Source organism: Capsicum annuum, unplaced genomic scaffold (genome assembly GCF_002878395.1).
Source record: "Capsicum annuum cultivar UCD-10X-F1 unplaced genomic scaffold, UCD10Xv1.1 ctg4846, whole genome shotgun sequence".
NCBI lineage: Eukaryota > Viridiplantae > Streptophyta > Magnoliopsida > Solanales > Solanaceae > Capsicum > Capsicum annuum.
The window spans coordinates 46,529-67,328 of NW_025856169.1; positions in this window are offsets into that span (position 1 = coordinate 46,529).

Below are 20,800 nucleotides of genomic sequence, written 5' to 3' on the forward strand. Positions count from 1 at the left end.
ATAGGGTTCGATATTTTTCTTGTTTATTGAAGTTTGAGCTTATGAAAACTGTAATTTGATGTGTTTTGTGAATTTTTTAGTTGTTATGAATGAGAATTTTGATGGGTTTTGATGAGTTTTCTAGTTGTCAAGAATGGAAATTAGTGTTGGGTTTTATGAAATCTATAATTTTGATGAGCTTTTATTGGTGTCTCTACCGTCATTCATGAAATAGAATGGACTATTGTCTGCCGCATACAATGTTACAAGTTGTTGCCCCATTTTTTTTGTACATGATTATTGGTTTGGGGTTCTTTTAAAAGATTCGACAACAAAAAGTTGAAGAAAAAACGGCCATGGAGACAATCCTAGAAGATTCTTACAAACTCATTGGAATACTCGATATATCTATCCGAGGTTATCTTCACCAAATGTTACTGTGGTCAAACCTCAACTTTAAAGAGACTAGTAACTAACCCAAGGATCCAAATCACTCCCGAGACTCTTGGGGCCATGCAAACCTTTGAGCAAAGTCATAAATCACCTTTCAGATCTAATGAAATAGTCAAAACTCTAGTCTGAGTATGTTTACCATTATGTTGACTTGGTCAAACTTTCACTTCTCGAATTTTGATGATTTTATTTCCTTCACCGATGCTCATCCAATTACTTTTAGAACCATGCCACCCATCCCCTTAAGTAATAACTCACATACTAAAGCCACATAAAGGGACTTTTAGGGAAAATGCTCCCAAATACTCAAAATGATTGTACAAGTCATTTCAAAAGTACAATTGCTTATGTTTGTTATCTTTCTAGTGCAAAATGGTGTAAATAGAAAATGCTGACATCATATGAGACTTGATCAGTTCCCTCCCAGATTTGTGCGAGGCTGGCTGATTAAACTTTGGTTTTTTGATATTTCAGCACACACTTAATACTGGTTTGAAGTTAAATAAGATTTACATTTAAATCTTGTTTTAGGATTACCGTGTGGTTTTCAAACTTATTCAAATTCTTCAATGCAATTTAGCTGATTGTTGAGTACTGCTCATTTTCATACAAAATTTACTTGTTAAATTTAGTAATGTGGGGTTGAGATGAATGGCATTGTCCCCAAGCACCATTGAATGAGTTAAACTTGATTGCAAATACTTAGAATCAGTAATTCTTTGAAGAGAATGCACAGAAGGAAGGTCACTTTGTATTTGTCATATCCAGTTCACTCCTCTGTTCTGTATTTTTATTTCTTAGAAACCAGACTCACAACCTCTTTAAAGAAACTACAGTCTATCTTGGTAGCAGTTCAAGATAGCTAAACAGCTATATTGTCTGTATACATTTTTATCCTACCCTATTTTTAACTAGGTATGGTTTGCGTTCTGTATGTATTTCAGCTCTAAGTTGCTATATGCATGGAATTTGAGAAACATTTCTGAATCCAAGTGGATAGTCATTCCTATCCCCAAACAGATGACCTTTGGCCAACATAGAGACCGAAGAAAATGTAATCCAAAGATGTTAAGTTTGAGTTGGGTTGAAAAGATTAGTAGTTTAAATGAGTTAAAGTGCAGTAGCTCATCAGAAAGGTGTCTTTCACTATATAATGCATTAATGTGTGGAACTTTTGTCAGCTTAACTCTTATTTCCCTCTCTTTTGGTGATGAGTGACTTTTTCATTTATACAAATGGGTCAAGTGAATATGATAAGGAAAGTGGATAAAGTAAATTGGTTCATCTAGAATGTTGAATAAGCGATGTATGCTCTTAATTTTTTGGGTGATTTTCCTTTCATATCTTTCTTATCTTATGGATATTTTTCAAACAGGTTCTCTTTAGTCTTTATTGCCATTGATCCTCATCGATGATAACATTTTTAATTATTGTGATAGATTTGTAGTTTGCTATAACTTTATTGGTTTTAATAATTCTGTCCAACAATTCTCTAGCTACTAATATTGCTTTAATACAGTATGATTGACAAGAGTTGGATTGAGAAGCCAATTAAATTGAAAGAATTATTAGATGGTATAGTCCAATTTTTGGACTTTGCCTTTCGAAAAGTGTCTATAGATGGAAAAATTTCATGCCCTTGTACTACATGTGGATTTTCTATTATGCTTAATAGATCTAAACTGTTTAGTCATCTTCTTCAAAATGGATTTCCAAAAAAGTACACATGTTGGTTTATGCATGGCGAAAAGCATGTAGTTTCTAATGTAGCATCAACATCCCAATAATAATCTGAGTCGGTTAGAAAATATCCGATGCAAGATATGTTGAATGATGCTTTTGGTGTCTTTAATGATAATACTTTTCAAGATTCTGGTTCATCAAATTTATCAGATAATGACCATCCTTGGGGTGTTGAAGGCCAAAGTCAAGAAGAGAGATATAAAGTAAAGGAGTTGTTTGAGGATGGTAATTAAGAACTTTATGATGGTTGTGCAAAATATAGTAAATTTTCATTCATTTTTCATATTTATCATAGTAAGGTCTTGTGTGGTGCAACTGATAAAACATTCTCAATGATTCTTGACCTGTTAATGGATACTTTTCCCCATGCAAAAGTACTATCATCATTTTATGAGTAAAAAAAGATGATCAAAAGGTTGGGTTTGAGCTATGATAAGATTGATGCATGTCCGAATCATTGCATGTTATACTGGGGATCATCCAAGGATATGAATAGAGATAAGTGCAAGAAGTGCAATACTTCTAGGTTATGTTCCGTCTTTTGACAGAATATTTTAGGCCTTTTTCTTAGGATAATTGTGTGTTTTCAAGAAACTATTGTTGTATTTAACATTCGACTTTAGTGTTTTTCAGGACAAGAACTGAGCATGAAGAATAACTTGGAATAACTAGAAAAAATAGAATTGTTGCTGAAGAAAAATGACCAGCAACAGCTTAGGCGACAGACCGTCGACCCTGTGATGAATCATCAGCCTAAATCATCGCCCAAAAGCAAAAGGTAGTGTCATTGGACAACCCGCAATGGTCCAGGCGATGGACCGTCAACTTTACAATGAACCTTCGGCCTAAACCGTAAATGTATGAACATCTTGATGAGCATAACTCTAGTTAACTCATTCTCATTAAAATTATACTTGCATTAACTCTCATTAGCTGGACCTCTATATGATACAAGAACGAAGGAATAATATTAACACATTAAAACCCCCTTCACTCTGGAACCTTAGATCAACAGTCCATTAAGAATCAACTTACTTAATTGCACAAGTATTCCTTGTGGGATTTGACCCCAACCTTTGTTAGGTTCTATATTTGACAACGACCGCTTACACTTTTATAAGAGAGGTATAATTTGGCGTATAAAATTTTTTTGCCGTTGCCGGGGAATACAATTGTTAATTAAGTCTGTGATTGTTAATTGACCTTTGGTCAAAGTTTTCCAAATTTTACTTTTTTTGTTTGTTGTTTTTGTTTGTGCAGGTTGATTGTCTTGTATGCCAAGTACACAGAGATCGGGTGAACCCTCATTACCTATTCATTCGAAACCTCAACTTATTGGTAGAATGGATAGTCATCAGGACCCAAAAAGCGTAGCTGTTCAATAGAAAGAAGCTATAATAGCTGCCTTGGTGGCTACACAAGTGAGCCGACAGAATATAGACAATGCAGGTAGGGAATTAAACCCAGATGATGATGATCTGGGTGATAATGATTTATTAAATCCGATCAACCCAAGGCGTGCAGACAATGTGCCTGCACCAACAAATAGGAATGTTAAAAAAATTTGCCCTATCAGGGAAAGACCGAAATGCCAGGCTATCCAATTTTATCTAGTAGATGATGATGATGATGATTTGGATGGAGTTGGAGCGACAGGGGCTATTATTCCTCTATTTATTGCATCTCATGGGGCTATTGGTGGACTTGTGGGTGATGACCTAAATATGCATTTAGTTAATTTTATCTCGACATGTAAATTATTTGACAACCTAGGAGTTGGGTAAAATGCTATTCGGTTGCGGTTATTTCTTTTGTCTATGTCTGGGAAGGCAACTTTATGGTTGAATGGGCTAACTCCTATCTATTACTAACTTGAGTCAACTGAAAGATGCCTTCCTAAAAAGGTTCTTTTCGCCATCCAAGAGGGCATAGTTGAGAGATAAGGTCAGCAAATTTAGACAACTTCTAATCGAGGCTCTCCATGAGCTTGGGAGAGGTTCAAGAAGAATCTTATGCAGTGTCCAAATCATCAGATGAATAACGTCCACCTAATGAAAATCTTATATTGGGCCTTGAACTCTGTGATGAAGCCAGTAGTGGATAATGCTGCAGGTAGGGCATTCATGGATCTCACTTTTTCGGAGCAGTTGAGATGCTTGATCGAATGATAAAACAAAGTAAAGCTTGGTATACTACAGAGTCTAAGGTAGCATGCTCTACTGTATCTATTAGCATGACCGTAGAGTAGATACAGAGAGAAGAAAAACATGACCAAGATATGGCTCACATACTGACACAGATGGATCTTCTCACCAAGCACTTATTATCGAGAAGGTTAAAGATGTAGCATCAAAGGGAAGGGCTGACTCTAATTCTGAGAAGAAAGCTAATTACTTAAACAATCAGAGGGTTTCCAAGGTTGTGGCCAAGGAAACCAAGGTCAGTACTATTATGATAAATCTGGCTATAAGGACCGTGACCAAGGCAATTAGAAGAATAAGAATGACAGGAGTGGATTATATGTTCTTCCTGGAAACTGTGAGACTGCTGTGACTAGTATAGGGAAGATGTCCATAGAGGACATGATGGCTAAGCTATTGAAGGGATAGGAAACAACCAATACTAGGGTGGTAGATATGAAACGTGATTTATCTTCGATAAATCAGTTGGTTGATTCACACTCTACTTCGATAAAATAGTTGGAGCAACAAATGAACAAACTGTCTGTCATATTCAATTAGAGAAAGAGTGGTACTTTACGAAAAGATATAGTTTAGAATCCAAAAAAGGATTGTTCATCTATGGAGGTTACTACTAGGAGTGGTAAGGTATTGGCAAGCCCTCATATGGGCAAGTCTGTGGTTGATATTGTGGAAGATGATATTAAAGAACCAGAAATTGATCATCTAGTGGAGTCTGAAAAACTGGATGAGATTATTAATGATATACCACCCAACCATCAGCAGGTTGATGAGTTAGGGAAGAGAAAGAGAAAGGAGACTGAAGTGGTGGTTACCACTCTCCCAAAACTATCTTCTCCATTCCCCCATCGATTAAAGAAGAAGGCCAATGATATAAAGTTTAGAAAATTTATGGCCATGCTTAAGTATATGACGATCAATTTTCCACTGGTGGAGGCATTGAAACAAATGCCCAGGTATGCAAAGTTCATGAAAGACCTCGTCATGAAGAAATAGATGGTTAGATATGAGCCGGTGGACAACCTCCATCATTGTGATACTATTTCCACAAGGTCTTTGGTGTAGAAAAAGAAAAACCCGGGAATACTTACCATCCCATGCACTATTGGACCTCTTGATTTTCCAAAAGCTTTATGTGATTTGGGAGCTAGTATAAACTTGCCACTTGGTGTATATAAGAAATTAGGTTTGGGGGAGCCTACTCCCATAAACATGAGACTAGTTATGGCAGATAGGTTTGTAAAACGGCCTGTGGGGATTCTATATGATATATTAGTGATAGTGGACAGTTTTATATTTCCAGCGGATTTTGTCATTCTCGATTGTGAGGTGGATTTTGAGGTACCCATAATCTTGGGTCGACCTTTCCTCGCAACTGAGAGTGTACTTACTGATTTGAGGGCGAATAACCTACTACAATAATGAGATGGTTCAATTCGATGTACGTCATTCTATGAAATAACATAAATATAGGAGTGTATTCTCTATTATGGATGTTTATTATGAGGAGGAGCAGGAAGTACCTATAAAAGAAAAAATAGTTGTGAGGACTTTAGCCGCTGTATTAATGAATTTTGATCATGACGGTATCGAAGATTATGAGGAGACTGTGTGTGCTTTAAGGGGCATGAGGTCTTATTCATATGCACCCAAGAAGTTGGATTTGTATTTGAAAAATTGACCAAGTCCATCTGCTAAGCCTTCTATAGAAGAGCCACCTATCGTGGAGCTAAAAGAATTGCCTGGATATTTGAGGTATAAGTTCCTGGTAATTGGGAATACACTATATGTTATTATTGCAGCTAATTTTGGTGAGAAACAAGTGGAAACCCTCACCTCTGTTCTTAAAAGATATAAGAGGGCTATTGGTTAGACGATTGCAGATATTATCACATACCTCCTAGTATATGTACATATAAGATTTAGCTTGAGGATGATTGTGTTCTGACTATTAAGCACCAACATCATCTAAACCCACCTATGCAAGAGGTGGTGATAAAAGAAATCATAAATGGTTAGATGCAGGGGTGGTATACTCCATTTTCGACAGCAAGTGGGTGAGTCTCGTTCAGTGCGTACCCAAGAAAGAGGGCATGACAGTGGTGGCTAATGAGAAAAATGAGTTTATCCCACTCAAGCCTATTACTAGGTGGAGGGTGTGTATGGATTGCAAAAAACTCAACTCGTGGACACTGAAGGACCACTTCCCAATGTCTTTCTTAGATCAGATACTTGATCGGCTAGCAAGAAGGGGTTGGTACTATTTTTTAGATGGGTATTCTAGTTACAACTAGATTTTTATTGCTCCTGAAGATCAGGAAAAGATGACATTTACGTGCCCATATGGTATGTTTTCCTTTAAGCGGATGACTTTCAATTTGTGTAATGCACCGACCACTTTTCAGCGGTGCATGATATCAATATTTTTTGATATGGTTGAATACACCTTGGAGGTATTTATGGATGACTCCTCTGTGGTTGGTGATTATTTTGAGCTATGCTTGCTGAATCTTAGTCGGGCATTGCAGTGGTGTGAAGAGTTCACCTTGTCCTTAATTGGAAAAAATGCCACTTCATGGTAAAGGAGGGCATTTTTCTTAGCCACAAAATTTTGGCTAAAGGCATTGAGGTAGATAAGGAGAAGGTTGAAGTAATTGAGAAACTACCTCCCCCTATCTCAGTTAAAAGGTACATAGCTTTCTCAGTCATGCGGGGTTCTACCGCAGATTCATAAAGGACTTTTCAATGATTGGAAACCCACTTTGCAAACTTCTGGAAAAGGAGGCTAAGTTCACTTTTGATGACGACTGCAGAAAGGCTTTTGAATGACTTAAGTTAAAACTAGTGGAGGCTCAAATAATTGTTGCTCCTGATTGGTTGAAGCCGTTAGAGATTATGTGTGATGCCAGTGCAGTGGCACTTGGAGCTGTTCTTGGCCAAAAGAAAAAGTAGCTGTTCCATTCTATATATTATGAAAGAAAGGCCCTAAATGGGGATTAAAAGAATTATTCTATGACTGAATAGGAACTTCTAGCAGTGGTGTACTCTTTTGAGAATTTTCGGGCATGTTTGTTAGGTACCAAGGTAGTGGTGCACACTGACCACTCTGCCTTGAGGTACTTAATGGCGATGAAGGAGGCTAAGCCAACGCTGATCCGGTGGGTATTGCTACTTCAGGAATTTGACTTTGAAGTTAAGGATCGAAAGAGATGTGAGAATCAGGTAGAAGATCACATATCCAGACTCGAAGGTAAACAGGAAGCCAAGGATGAGCTAAAGATTGATGATTCCTTTTTGAATAAGAAAATATTGGCTACAGTGCTCAAAAAAGTACTCTAGTATGCTGACTTCGCAAACTATGTGGTAAGTGAAGTAATGCCAGAGAATCTTTCCTTTCATCAAAGGAAAAAGTTTCTCCATGATGTGACACATTATTTTAAGGATGAGCCGTATCTATTTCGGAGGTGTGCAAATGGCATTATTAGGCGGTACATCCCAGAAGTAGATATGTTGAGTAGACTTGCTTCCCCAGTTCCAGGTCACCATGCAGGTGATCGGACTACAAGAAAAGTGCTTCAAAACGGCTACTATTGGATCTCATTATTCAAAGATGCTTACGAGTTCATGAAGAGATGTAACCAATACCAAAGGCAAGGGTCTATCTCAAAGCACCATGAGATGCCAATGTCTAAAATGTGAGGTAGTATTAATTGATGTCTGTGGCATTGACTTCATGGGGCCCTTCATGTGATCATTTGGGATGAAGTACATATTAGTTACCATTGACTACGTGTCAAAATGGGTCGAGGCAGTGGCTCTGGCGGATAATGAAGGAAAGCGGGTTGTTGCATTCTTAAAGAGAAATATTTTCTCTCGCTTTGAGGTACCACATACCATCATAAGCGATGAAGGATCACACTTTTGCAACAAGATGTTCAAAGGTGCCTTGGCAAAATATGGAGTCAAGTAGCATAAGGTGGCTACCCCATACCACCCATAGAACAGTGGACAGGTAGAAATCTCCAATTGAGAAATTAAGGCTATCCTTGACAAGACTGTAAATGCTAGCAGGAAAGATTGGTCTAGGAAGCTGGAAGATGCCTTCTGGGCAAATTGAACAACTTTCACAACAACTATTGGCATGTCACCTTACCAATTAGTTTATGGCAAGGCGAGTCATTTGCCGATTGAGCTGGAGTATAAAGCGTTGTGGGCACTGAAGCGGCTTAATTTGAACTAAAATAAGGCAGCAAATATGAGACTGGGGCAGCTAAATAAGATGAATGAGTTCCATCTCGGAGCTTATGAATGAGCTAATCTATACAAGGAAAGAATGAAGAAGTACCATGACCGCAGAATTAAAAAGCGAGACTTTCAGAAAGGTGACTTAATGCTCCTCTTCAACTCAAGGCTCAAGCTTTTTCTAGGTAAGCTCAAATCCAAATAGTCTGGCCCATTTAAAGTTAATCATGTCTACTCGTCTGGAGTAGTGGAACTTAAAAATAAAGACGGTAGTGTCTTCAAGGTTAATAGGTAGTGGGTGAAGTTGAATATTAGTCAAATGGACTCGATAAAGTGTATTTCTAACATCTATCTCGATGAAGTCTGAGTAATCGAGATAACTGAGTCATGCCATCATAATAAATCAAGAGTTAGTGGAAGGCAGCCCATATTATGTGTTGTAAAGCATTGGTTTAAGTTATTTGGTTATTTTGTGCAAACTAAAGGGTTTGTGTAAGTGTACAGGTATGCCAGTGCAAGAAACTAGAAGCTGAAAGAGTTAGAGGTGATCGATGGATTAACCAACGGACCGTCACTGCCTCGATGGACCATCGTAGGGAAACATCACAGCAAATACCAGAAACTAGGTTACTAGAAAGTCGCGATGGGTTGACCGAGGATCATCGCAAGCACGATGGATCATCGGTCTAACCATTGCAAATGAGACATAAAATAAGTTCATTGGAAAGGGAGATGGGTCACCCGACGCACCATCGTATCTGCGACAGACCATCGCTTGAACAATCATACTTAATCCTAGCTGAGCGGGTTGGGTCAGATCGCTTTAAATTGCTGACCATTTTATTCTTATCCCACCTAAATAGCTTTAAATAAAAAATTTAAAGTGGTTAAGTAACGTTTCAACTATTCAAATGCCTGAGACTATTTAGTTTCCATGTGTTTAATGTATCTGAGTCTTTTTATTCTCTTCTAAAACTTCTCCTCTCCCCTTTCCCATTTATTTAAACTCTATCTCTTCACTTTATCTTTCCATCACGAGCAAAACAAAGTTTTTCACTTAAGCAACGGTCCATTTCTTTTGTTCTGTGTTTGGTGTGCAAGTCAGATTAGTGACCATACACTACAGTACTAAGGTATGATCTCTTCATCACCCTCTTTTTTATTCAACATCAAGAACAAAGAAAGTAAGTGAAGGCTTTAATATTGAAATAATGCTCTTTTATCTTGTTGATTTTGTGTGGGTCTGAATTAAATCAAAACCTAATAAACACTGACCTAGGTGAAGTCTGAGTAGCCCATGGACCAAAAAAATGGTAAAAGTGTGATGTATTATTGATATAATTTCCATGAAAATCATGTTTAAAATGAAGAGTACGTAACGTGTTCAAACAAATACCAAAATGAGGCTTAAAATTGAAAAGTTTAGGTGATGGCTTGTACGATGGACCTTCGTACACCCGATGGCCCATCGCATAAAACTGTCGCAACGCTTCTAGAACTGAAGTTACTGTAATCGACTCAATGATTGGGGTCTACGGATCTTCGTAGGTAAAAATATTTCCTGTATTCTGGTTTGAGTTCATAAACTAATAACTACTTTATTTACTGGTAACATGGAAAACAAAATTATACCAACCAGAGGTAGGGTAGAGGCCAAAGAGCCAGGCAAAAGTCATCACAGGGTTCAGATGCACCGGTACATAATTCCTGATAAAGACGTCAAAAGATTTCTTCATCCTCCCAGTCTGAAAAGGAGGGTGAAAGTAGTAACAACGGGAGCTCTAGCTCGAGCCTGGTTGAGGAAGGGGTTGAAATATCTAACCTCATCCAAGAGGAGGTTTTAGAATAGGAGGACCCAAACATAGTTTGGCACAAGGACCCACAACTGCGGAAGGCTATCAGGTGGCAGGTTGAAGGCACTCGAAAGTATTTCTACAGAGGGCTCAAGAAAATAGATAGGTTGGAAGTCAAGAGACCTATTTTTGAGGAATATCAAATTATGACTACAACTTTGCATGAGTATCCAGAATTCGAGCGCCGATTCAATGAATATGAGTTGGCATAGATGAGTAGGACACTTGGAACCTATCAACCAAATCTGGTACGTGAATTTTTTGCCAACTACTTGGCTTTGCTGGAGAAGGATTGTTCCCCAGGTGCATCAGTGAGTGACATGAACAATCTTGACACAGTTCCTATGCGTGGAGTCAACATAGACATCTAGAATTGTACATTGAATAGGTTCTTGTTCAATCCCAAATATCAGATACCGAGTACAGTACTAGAAGCATCGATTATTCACAGCAACTAACCAGAGACCTTGGCTGGCCAGAATATTGACAGAGGAAGGTAAGCCAGCGTGGTTACATAACCCCCATAAAAGGATATCTAAGTCATCCCTAAGCTTTAGGGCCAAGTTCTGGTGGGCAATTGTGAGACAGAGGCTAATGCCAACAGGCGGTGATGACTGCTTAGAAATCAATAGAGCTGTGATTATTGCTGTGTTGATTGAAGGATTGAAAGTGGAATTTGGCTACATTATCACCAATAAATTATTTACCCACGCTCATAGACCACAACTACACTGCCTTTTCCAAGTCTTATAACATATTTGGGCAGGTTGGCAAATGTCCCTTTGATTAGTGGAATTTATAATGAGGTCCAGGCAATGTACAAATAGGATATTGAAAAGACAAGGGATGCTTTAAGTCTCGATATGAGAGTCAATCAAACTCTATCCCATCAGACTCAGTCGACACCAGTTCCTAAATCATTAGAGGTTCCTTTAGGTATGTAATTACCTCTTGCTATGTATGTTCCTCCTACCACATCTACAGGTTCAGGTTCGATGCCTATGGGTGGGACTGTGAATTCTGCATCAGTCCCTCCTAATATTCTGAATATAGGTTAAACCAGGAGAACTTTACGAAGGCGGTCTGAGCCTAAAAAAGGTTTGAAAAATAGTTAGCTATATGGGGGGTAGATTTCAAACCCTTTGTTGAAAGAATTATAGAAGTAGCAGTACGTTCTTTCAGGAATATGCAACTAAGAATGGATGATATGGAGGAGCGAATCAATAAGAAGCTGGATGCTATGTCCATTTTGGATTTTGTTAAATTTATGGCGGAGTTTAGACAGCTTAGGCAGATATAGCAGAGCTGAAATGGTAGCTACAACAGTCCTTGTTTGATCCAACCCAGCTTACAGATAATGAGGACGAAGGTCTTGTTAACCTAATGGGGTGACCGATCAAAGACAAGGGTAAGAAAACAATAAAGACAGATGAAAAAGCAGAGAAAGCCATAAAAAAACAGCCAAGAAAAGGAAACTTGCATCGATGATGCTGGAAGAGAGAGGAATATAATGTGTAGAAAATACTTAAGAGATCAGAGAAAAACCAAAAGAAGAGACTGTAGGATAAAGCTTCTGGTGTTTCCACCAGTTCGGCCCCAGCTAGGAGGCCAATTTCTGATCCTATTAACCGTGAGATCTCTCCAATTTTGAAGGACGTTGATGTGAGGACCCCTACTACCATAGGGGTCAATGTTGCTGAAGACGAGGCCAAAGCAGCCTCAGACCATTTAACTGACGCCTCATCTGACTGAGAGGCTGTACAAGTATTTTCCTCACTTTGTTCTTACTTTGCATGCATTGAGGACATTGCATCATTATTGGGGGGGGGTGATACTTGTACCATGGGCGTTTTTGTTGCTGATGTTCTTTTCCCTCATATTTATCTAGGAGAACTAGCATGTTTAGTTTGCATTTTTTCATATGATGTACTATAAATATCGTGAAGTGATTATTTATATAAGTACTTTTATGGTCTATTGGCATTATTCTGTATATATGGATGATAAGTGATTGCGGCAAAGTTTTTTGAATTTTCGTATAACTATTTCTTCTTACTATGTGGTAAAGTGTTGTGCAACCAGTTGTGATTCTAAAACTGGCATTGAAATATAGAGTGAGGCAAAGCATAGCTATGTGATATGAATTCCAAGATTTAATAGGATATGAATTAACTCTGTGCTTGTGTGTGTGAGTATTCGCATAGTTTTTGCATAAGTGTACACCTAGAACTTGCCCGGTTCATTGGATGTCGTCGTATGTTTGATCCAATAAGATAGGATAGTAGGCCTCTTTATTTTGTTAGTTCACTTAGCCAAAATAATAACCCACTAAAAATATGTTGTTTCCTTTGTAAACCCAGTAGAGCCTTATTAGTGTTTTTTCTGTCCAAATAAGTTTGGTTCTCTTTCTAGAAGGTGTTAACATTTAGCTTTAGCCCTGGTCCAATTTGGACATTGTGCATTTCTACTTAGGCAAATCGCCTAAGTTGAGGGTGGCTACTGTTGGATTGTTGGAGGCCTAGGAGGGTGAGTTGAAGTTGGTTTGAGAAATAGCATCCGGCCGTGGTCTAGTTAGATATGTAAATAGATATTGTGCACCTTAACTAACTGCATCAACTTAAGTTGAGGGTGGCTGATGCTGCCTGTTCTTTCTATAAAAAAATTGGGTTATGGCAAGGGCACAGATGGACAATAAAGATTGTGAATGATCGAAGAGAACTGTAATCTTGGTGAGTAGCTACCAACAAGGATAACGAGAGTGAAGTTTTTATATTTCAAGTCACTTGCCAAAATGATCAACCCTCACCAAGCCTAAAACCTCATTACAATCCATACCAAGTCCTGCTTGATCTTGGTGAGTCAATCATGAGAGAATATTTAATGATAAGAGCAAGCTTATGGGTGTGCACTATATTTGTAAATCTTTTTTTGAGAGTGAGAGTCTTAGTTTCGTCCATGTCTTGATTGTATAATATGAGGTAGAATTCTTTGACTGTGAGGGCATATTGAGTTATACCTGGTCTACTTATTTCTTTAAGGTGTTATATTTGTGGTTGTGAATATGCTGATAAGTAATAAATACCAGTAGTAAATCTAAATGTGTTGAGATCATATAGCCAAATGGGTAGTTGAATAATTATATGATGGTGTTGGTTGACTGCAAAATGCCCGTCATGATGTTGTTCATATATGCATCTTGGTGTTGAGTTGCTTGGGTACAAACAATTGCCTTAAGTTAAGGGTATTTATGTTCCAGCTTTTGACGGAATATTTTAGGCCTTTTTCTTAGGATAATTGTGTGTTTTCAAGAAACTATTTATGTATTTAACATTGGACTTTAGAGTTTTCATGACAAGAATTGAGCAACAAGAATAACTTCAAATAACTGGACAAAACAGGATTGTTGCTGAAGAAAAATGACCAGCGACGGCTTAAGTGATGGATCGTTGACCCTATGATGAATCATCGGCCTAAACCATCGCCCAAAAGAAGAAGGCAGTGTCACTATACTACCCGCGATGGTCCAGGCGATGGACCATCGACCCTACGATAAACCGTCGGCCTAAACCATCGCCAAAAAATAAAATGCAGTGTCACTAGAAGTCTTACAATAGCCCAGCCGATGGACCGTCTACCCTATGATGAACCGCCACCCGCCCCATCACCAAGAAATAGAACTTGGTATCGCTGGAGCTCCAGCAATGGTCCAGGCGATGGATCGTTGCCTCAGTGATGACCCGTTGCCCAACCCGTCGAGCATGATGCAAGAATTTTGAGTTTAAATTATAAAACTCTAGTCCTATAATCATATAAATACTAAGTGTTAGGTTTTATTTGAAAAACTTTTTAGCAGTAGTATCATACTGCTCTTCAATTGAGAGCATTGTAACACTTTTCTTTGAGATTTGAAGCTAGAACTTAAGATCTGATTATTATTTTGATATTTTCCATTGAAGATTAAGAAGCACAATATTGTAACTTCTTTAAGTACTCTCTTAAAGATATTTATGAACATCAATATGTCTTTGATACCTTAAATGGAGATGAGAGCTAAACTCCCATAACTAGGGTTATGGGAGCCTTTATGTAGAGAGCTGCTTAGGGTTGTGAATCCATTTGATTTCTAATATCTATCTAAATTGCATGAATCTCTCATTATTATAATGACATCTCTTGGTTGCAAACTTGAGAAGTGAGCCCATGAACACCACTTGTCTGAACAAGAAAGTGAATGTTGGGAAAAGAGATGATTCACATAAAATCCATAGATTTACCCTTTGGGTTAAGGGTTAATGCCCTAACGGGATCGAATCTCATGAGAACTTTATTGAATAATACAGGAATCCTTTAAGTTCGAAAGAAGTAAAGGGTGAAATACCCATTAGGTTGAGAAATAAGTAAGTAATCCTTAGAATTCAATATTTCTTGCAATTGAAATTAAAAGTTAGAAATCGAACACAAATTCACAACCCTAAATGTCTGAACATCTTGGTGAGCATAACTTTAGTTAACTCATTCTCATTTAATTGTACTTGCATTAACTCTCATTAGCTGGACCTCTGTGTGATACACGAACAAAAGAATAATATTAACATATCAAAACCCCCTTCACTTTGGAACCTTAGATCAACAGTCCATTAAGAACCAACTTACTTAATTTCACAAGTATTCCCTATGGGATTCGACCCCAACCTTTGTTGGGTTCTATATTTGAGAACGACTGCTTACACTTTTATAAGAGAGGTGTAATTTAGGTGTATCACTCGATATATATCAGATGACAATGATGTTGGTATAAATGCTTAAATTGATGACCAACAGAAGAGGAAGCTAAAGCCAGCGAAAGTATTATGGTACTTCCCACTTATACCTAGATTGAGAAGGTTATACATGTTCTCTAAGACTGTAGAACTCTTAAAGTGTCATGCTATAAAGGCTAATTCAAATAGTTTACTACGACATCCCTGAGAAGGCAAAGCATAGAAACATTTTGATTCATTCTATCCCGATTTTGCTTCAGAGATGCATAATGTGCAATATCTTTTAACTACAGATGGTTTCAATCCATTTAGGAATCTAAGCTCTACTGTTAGCATTTGGCCTGTGATGTCCATTTATAACTATCCTCCATGGTGTTTTATGAAGAAAACTTCTCTTATTATGTCGATGATAATTCTTGGTCCTAAAATGCTTGGTAACAACATTGATGTTTACTTACAGCCTTTAGTTGCTGAGTTGAATCAGTTATAGAAAGGTGTGAGTGCTTATGATTCCTTAACTAAGGAAAAATTTCAATTGCGTGCTGCGTTGATGTGGACCATAAGCAATTTTCCAGGTCTGGACAACTTGTCTGGGTGGAATACATATACATTATTTGTTTGTCCATCATGTAACTTTAACACAGATTCTGTGAGACTTAAGTTTGGTAGAAAAAATTGCTTTATGGTACATCGTCGGTATTTACCATATGATCACAAATACAGGTACAATAAATAGTCTTTTATTGGTTTTTAGGAGCTTAGACCTGCGCCTATTCCACCATCAGGTTCAACCTTGTTAAGGTAAATTAAGGGGAGTCGAAAGAGGCCTCGAGATGATGGTACAAGTGAGATCAGTGCTGAACAATGGAAGAAAAAAATTATTTTTTGGAATTTAGAATATTGAGAGAATCAACTTATTCATCATTGTCTTGATCCGATGTACATAGAGAAGAATGTTTGTGATAATGGGAAAGACTTGCAAGAAATGGGAATTAGAGAAAACCTTCATCCATATCCTAATTCTTCTAAGTTTCTTCCATCGTGCTTTACCATGAAGAAAGAGAAGAAAGAGAAGAAAGATATCTTCCTAAAAATTTTAAAAATATGTTATTTCCTGATAACTATGCATCAAATATTTCTAGATATGTTGATATTAAAAACGTAAAATCTCCAATTTAAAGAGTCATGATTCCTACATTTTGGTGGAACATCTTTTGCCAATCGCTTTTAGAAGATCTCTTCCTAAAGAAGTTGCTTCAGTGTTAATTGAGTTATGTAACTACGTTAGAGAAGTATTAATCAAGGTTTTAGATGTAAGTATATAGAGAAACTCCAACAACGAATTTGGTTGAATCATTGTAATATGGAAGTGATATTTTCTCTATTTTTTTCACTATTATGGTTCATCTAGTTATTCATATTAGAGAGAAAACAATTCTTGCTGGTCCTGTACAAGGTCATTGGATGTACCCAACTGAAAGGTATATTCTTTTCTTATTAAGTTGATATATTTTTATTTTTTTTTATTCTTACAATTGGTTTTAATATATTATTAGGGTACTCGGTCATTTGAAATCGTATGTTCGAAACAATTCCACAGTAGAAGGTTGTATAGCTGAAGGGTACATTCTGGAGGAGTGCCTTACTTTTTGTTCTAGATATTTGGAGGATTGTGAAATAGAAACAAGGTTTAATCGACCAAGAAGAATAATGACGATAGTGAGATTACTTTTAGAAGTGAATCTGCTATCTTGTCAAAGTTATTTCATGCAATAGGCAAGCCTATTGGGGCCATTAAGACTTTACCCATACCTTCAGTGGAAATCATACAAGCTCACTGATATGTGCTTACTAATTGTGAAATAGTTGATGCGTTTCGAGAGTACGTTACTTGGTATTTTATATTGTTCTTTTCTTATTCTAACATATTTGTATACGTTAATCTATGAATTACAATAGCATTCAGGGAATTTAGAATTAAGGTGACTAGAATGCATCGTGGCAAAAGAAACTCTTCAAAACTTGTGAAAGAATATATGCACAAATACTTTCATGAGTGGTATAAGGAATATGTAAGATTTCAGATATTTCATTCCATTTTGAACTCAAAATATCATAAAAGTATATGGAATTATCCTATCATATTTTGAAATAATAGGTTACACATTAGGATGGTGCAAACATTATTTCGCAAATTCAATGGCTTATGCGTGGGCCAAATAATTTTGTAAGGAGATTCAAGGAGTATAATATTTATGGATTTAAGGTTCGTACTTCGAGAAAGGAGCATGGATTGAAAACACAAAATAGTGGTGTTGTTATGTCTGCTCTTACCAAGATATTTCAAATAGTAGAGAATCTGTTAAACAATCAAGTGATGATATATACTATGGTAAATTGGTTGACATCATAGAGCTAAATTATTATGTTAAGTTAAAGGTTGTGTTATTGAAATGTATTTGGGTAGATACTACACTTAATAAGGGAATTAAGATAGATCAATTTGAGATAGTAAGTGTAAATTTTTCCCATTTGATACACACTGGTGCAAAAAAAATAGATGAACCATTTATACTTGTAACTGATGCTAGAATGGTGTACTATGTTGATGATCCGATTGATGAAGATTGATGTGTTATTTGTCATATGAAGCCGAGGAAAACATATGATATGGGAGATTTGGATTTTATGGATTTAGAGAAGCCATCAATGGAGGACATACCTTTTTATAAGCAATATTTGGAAAATATTGAAGACTTACCATTAGTGCGAGATGATCCCGATTGACAAGATCAAGATGAACCTACTCATGATAATTATGAAATTAATAGTGATAGAGATGATGATAATGACAGTGCTGGGGATGATGAAGGAATTTTAGACTAGTTTTATTCCCCTATTATGAAATTGAAGACTTATAACTGAGATGCATGTTTTGTTAATTTTTGTTTTCACATTTTTATTGAATGTCTCCTTATTCTAGCATTGTTTTTTATAGTACTGTTTTAATTGATTATGGTTAAATTGTTGAATTCTTATAGTTTTATTTTAATTCATTGTGGTTATTGATTTCTCTTTATTTCATCCTGTATTGCCTCTTACCTTCTTCATTATGCACTCTTCTGTGGTTCAAATAATGACCACTCTTCTATCCTTCGCCACCTTTATTTATCTACAGTTTCTTTCCAATTCTTATTGAATGGTCATAATACCACATTAACTTGACCTTTTAGGTTCATGTGGTTAGTCTTAATAGTAAAAAACTACTTTATGATGAAATAGGCTTCTGCACATTTGAATGAGTAGTTATCAGCCTTGATAAATGGGTTGGTCTTTAGAGTTCTAATGTTTTTCTGTAAGAGATTATTTGGTATCACGAACTAACTTGTAAGAAATTCTCATATGTATTTGTGCACTAACTTGTAAGCAATTCTCATGCTTCTTTTGATTGGTGGATGTATCGAGTTCGAGATTGATATCGCTAATCACTTTTTTTTGTTGATGATAGCATATTTTTCTTAACAACTAAAGGTTTTATTTGTCTGAATTTTAGCTTTTATAGGAGCCAAGAATTTATAAATTATAAACTCAACAAACACTTATATCAAGGTTATTCTGCTGTTCATAGTTTTTTGTTCTCTTTTATGAAGTGTTTTTGTCTTAAGTCGGGGTCTATCAGGAACAACTTCTCTACCTCATCTCTGTGATAGTGGTACAAACTGCATACACTTACCTTCCCCAGGCCTCACTTTGTGGGAATATACAGGGTATGTAGTTGTTGTTATAGTTTATTTATTCAGAATATCTTTTAATCTTTCTTTATTTATTTTAGCATCATCATGTTACTTGGTGTATTTAATCTTCATGTAACTGAACATTCCTTGAGTTGAGCTTCACTGTATCCCTTTACCTTTACTTTCCCCTCCATTGCACTAAAGCTATATTACGAATGTTGGAATAATAGTTGATATAGTAGTTAGATTTACTTGTATTTTAGATGGTGGTCTAAAAGTTGCAGAGATGTCCCTAGTTTATCAGTACTACATTGAGACAAAAGTATTTAGGTTTGGCTTTTTCTCTGTCTATAGGCACCAAATTTGTGAGAAGAATTTACTGGTGCCTTGTTTTGGGCCTATTGAAGAGTACATGCTTGATATGGACTAGGTACCATGTTTTGATATATTTCTTCTGTGGTGATTTTGGTGAATTATTCTCTGTGGAAAATTGCCCTTAGTTTGTTAGAAAATCACGTGATGCATATTTTCTGAAAAGGGGAATATGACCAGATTTTTCTAAGTTAGATGATTGTTATACTCGTGGGTAAATTGTGAAGGGGTAGGACATTCAAAGTTGAAATTGTCTATATAGGTAACGTGCATTGTTGGTATCTTTCAAAAGATAGAAAGGGCAACATTTCTTCTGGTTAGCTGATTGTCTATAAGATTTTTGGTTACTATGCAGAAATGGTGGGTCCTCTTTACTTTTGGTTCCTTTTTTTCTCTTTTCCACTTGCAAATTCTTATATTTTGATGTTGTAGATTTCACTTGGCAGGTAAAAGAAAGGAAAAGTATCAAAATAGTTACTACTGCTTACTTAAGCTAGTAGAAAATGCCAAACTTCCATTTGAATTAATATAGTAGAATAAATCTGTTCTTTTTATATTCTAGGAAAATATGAAGCAAAAATGCAAGAAGTCAACACATTCATTATTAGCGAGCCTACAAGGATGGAAAATTGACAACCATAACATAAATTTCTAAGATTTGGATCAAGAAGAGGATCATGTTATGAATAAGAATATGACAACTCTTACTCTCAGTGATGACAATTTAATTTCTTCTTTAAACTCTAATGAAGCTAGCTCAAAAGTGTAAGAGGAGCCACTACTTGTCAAGATTAAAGGTTAGAAGTAATTTCATTTTATTTTTTATTTTTTTATTACTATTACTTTTGATTAAAGTTAATTGCTTGTTAAAATGGTAGATACTTCAGTCGGAGAAATTACAACTCAAAAGATACAAGTAGATCGAGTTTGGAACTTAGGAAAAAATAGAAAAGTCATGGTGGAACTCAATGGAGATAGACAAGGAAGTGATAATGGTTCAAACTTGCTTGTGAGATTTCTTGGTAGACTTTCTCAAAAGTTTGTATTTTGTCCTATATCCGTTGTGAGATATGATAGAATGCCAAAAGAGAAAAAACAATTAATGTGGGAGCTTATTGAGGTAACTACCTAACTTTATTATCATTTGGCTAGTTTATTTTTTTATTGATATATATTGATTTATGAATACAACCAAATTTGATGGAGCATTTTGAGATTTATTATGAAGTTGGAGTTGATTGGGTGATACAATCTTTACGCGATAGGTGGAGGTACTTCAAATATAAGTTACGAAATGACAATTTCTATCCCAACAAAAGTAAAGAAGAGCTACTTGAGAAAACTCCCAAAAATGTTGATTCTGTTATTGATTGGACTACTTTTGTGCATCACTATAATGAGGAGAAGACGAAGGTAGTGGGTTAAATAATCACTAGATTTTTTTGTATAATTTTTGTTTGTGC